The following is a 3,059-nucleotide window of genomic DNA, read 5'->3' as shown; positions in this document are numbered from 1 at the left end:
TAATATTTATTCATGCCTCTCTTTCAAAATATTTTCCGTCTCGGCTTGTTTTTTTTGCGAATGTATTTTCTTTTCTTTTTCACTGTGTCTACATCTATTCTAGGTCCATACAACAATATCATCATCGATACTCTGGCCTTGGTATTATTATAACTGTAGGTGAAACTGCAAGGTAACTGTGCACTATTCATCTCTTATGTAGAAGATAGGGGGTGCATGTGCAACTTATCAAGCATCACTTGGTAATTTTGTATCCTTAAAATAAAAATACACTCCCTCCACTACATGTTCCCGCCGCTGTCCAGCACATGGCCTCCCCGTCGCGCCTCATGCGGAGTTACCGTCAAGTGCGGGGAGGGAGGGAGGGAAGGAATGCGCCTGGCTAGGTCAACTGCGAGATCCTCAAGGGCTCGCATTTGTGGGAGCCTTGCCTACGACAACATGCAATTCCTCGGTAATCTGAATTCAAACCTGTTTCGATTCCTGAAATTTTATCAGAAAATTACTGATTTTGTGGGAGGCACTGGGCTAGGAAGGACCCTGGCACCAAGTAGACCTCTTAATCTAATTGTATCTTTGTAGGTCCCGCTTGCGCAGGGTCCAGGGAAGGGTCCGGCCAAGAGGCAATAGCTTTACCGCTGCGTCCAGGCTCCCCTTGGACATTAGTTACTACCAACTTTAAAAAAATTCTAGTCAAGACTATGTAATGATGATAATTTGCATATAGCTCTTTCTTGTTTTCTAATTTGTGTCATTAGTAGTAGGTAATGCCACTTGAATGATGTTGGTTATCTAAGAAAACAAGGAGAGGTTAATTGAGATCTGTAATACATTTTTTTAGGGAAAGATCTGTAAACATTTAGTTGAATGGTATACATTTGAACTATCATTTATCAAAAATTACAAGAAGAGTTACATATACACAAGTTCCAAAGGGAGATTAGATTGGCACACCTTGTCGCTTCCTCCCTGGCAAGGCACTACTTTGATCTGTATCCTGAGCATGACTTGTAACATAACTAGGAAATAATTTATAAGGGGATATCCTTGATTCCCATGCCATTAGAATGAAGTCTCCTTTCGGCCTAACACTAGGATCTTTTATAAGTTTCCCAAATGTCACACTTGGCAATTCCGTCTTGATTGAAGCATTAACACTATAAAATTTTAAGCTAAGTGGATGCAAAGCAATATCTGTTATGTCCACTTGGCGACCTTGTTCTATACGCATGGTTGGGTTCACCCCATATATTGAAATGTTTCTCTTAACCATTCTTGCCGCCTTGTCCAATATACAACGCCAAAACTGAACATTGAGGTTGCTTCTCAACACATCCGTGAACATATTTGTTGCGACAAGTGAAACTAGCGAATTGTGGATCACTGTGGCAAAGTCATCTGCTATCTGTACTAGCCGCGGATGTTCTGTTGGCTCTACGCTTCCGAATGCGAGTGCTTTGAAAAGGTACCTCAACTCATCATGAGATAACCCACTTAGTGAAATTTCTTTCACCGTTCCAAACCGGGCTATTCTTTTAATTTTACTTACAATGATGATCTTACTTCCTCTGCCAATTCTTGTGAGAAATGAGTGAAATTTTTTCCAGTCATCTTCACCTACATCAGAAGCAAACTCAATAACTACCAACATTATCCCAAACATGTCCCTTCCATTGTCATGTATCCCCAAAAGGTTGTCTCCATTCAAGTGCAAAATAGAGGAGAAGCGTGAGCGAACCCTTTCATTGCCACACACATGAGCAACCAAAGTTTTCTTCCCAACTGCGACACCACCTATAATCGGAAGAATGGCCAATGTGTGATCACCTGAAGGATCATTTTGCTCCAACAAGAAGCTCAAGAGCTTTTGCTTTTCAGCGTGTCCGCTGAACTGAACATGAAGTTGTCGGTGTAAAGATAAACATCATATGGCCTACGGGACATGCGCTCACATCCAGCCAGAAGCACAACAAACTCTGACATGTTTGCTACAGCAATTTCTAAGCTTTCCAAAGCACCATGTGAATCCAGGCCCATGGCCTTGTTGCCTTTCTCTGCTGTTGTTCGACAACGCTTGAGTGGATTTGGTAAATACAAACTGCTGCTAGATGAGTTGCTGTTGCTAACCTCGTCAAAGCTTGCACCGTCTTGGAGGGCCCCATACCTCAAGGTATCGAGGAGGCTGTGACCTCGGTACATGGCCTCCGAGAGCATCTTGAGCTGCATCATCATCCCGAAGTTGGTTATGTATCGAGCATCTGCCTCCTCAACGATGGTGCCAACTCTGATCAGGAGATGTTGCAACCCCTCCACCATCTTGTTCTCTGATTGTGCCTGGCTGGAGGAGTGGTACTTGCTCATCAGGAAGGAGATGAACCGGCTCACAAGTTCACTTGCAACTGCTGATACGGCGACCTCCATGGCGGGGATTGATGAGGCAACCTCCATGGTCGGTCTCTGGAGAGGCTCTGATGAGGTAAGCTGATGGCCTCTGTCAAGTCCTGAAGAGACTCTTGGTAAGATATAAACTGCTCCAGGCAGCCTATTTTGAATAAACAAAGTATCGCTGGACGACTAGGTGGGTGGCTGGGTGGGTGGCTGGGAGACCTGGACCAGGACCAGTCAACTTTTCGAGCAGCATGGAAAAGAATGGACTGACTAGTATTTGACGACTGTAATATTCATGGTAGGTCGAAATCCATGATTGTGCATTTGTGCCGCCTCTTGTATAGTGTGCAATGTTTGACCTTCAGAGGGGAAACGGTGCGCAACCCATCGTCAAGGAGTGGTACTTGCCCTTTTAATCTTGGCTCCATGCTTCAGTAATCTTTCAGAGGCACATGTAACCTGTTTTTTCTATACATTCGCTCTTTTGGTTTCTTCAGAACCCAATCAATTTCTCAGTACGTAGTCCAATTTCTCCTAGTTCAGATTCCAACCGAAAGCTATCACATCTTGTGCATTTTTCAGGGCTCATGTGGGTGGGTGGGTGGGTGTGTGGCCGGGAGACCTTGACCTGGACAACTTTTGAAGCAGCATTGCAAAGAATGGACCGACCA

At 44.2% G+C, this 3,059-nt stretch overlaps 1 pseudogene across 1 annotated transcript; it reads right to left on the bottom strand.

Moving 5' to 3' along the window:
• Positions 1 to 789: 789 nt before the first annotated feature.
• On the bottom strand, positions 790 to 2,497 carry LOC123048205 (uncharacterized; annotated as a pseudogene). The gene has a single exon (XR_006423251.1). The product of XR_006423251.1 is annotated as an uncharacterized protein (transcript).
• Positions 2,498 to 3,059: the final 562 nt, after the last annotated feature.

This window comes from Triticum aestivum, chromosome 2D (assembly GCF_018294505.1).
Source record: "Triticum aestivum cultivar Chinese Spring chromosome 2D, IWGSC CS RefSeq v2.1, whole genome shotgun sequence".
Taxonomy (NCBI): Eukaryota; Viridiplantae; Streptophyta; class Magnoliopsida; order Poales; family Poaceae; genus Triticum; species Triticum aestivum.
The sequence above is the reverse complement of the archived record's forward strand: the minus strand, read 5'-3'. Positions and strand labels throughout refer to the sequence as shown.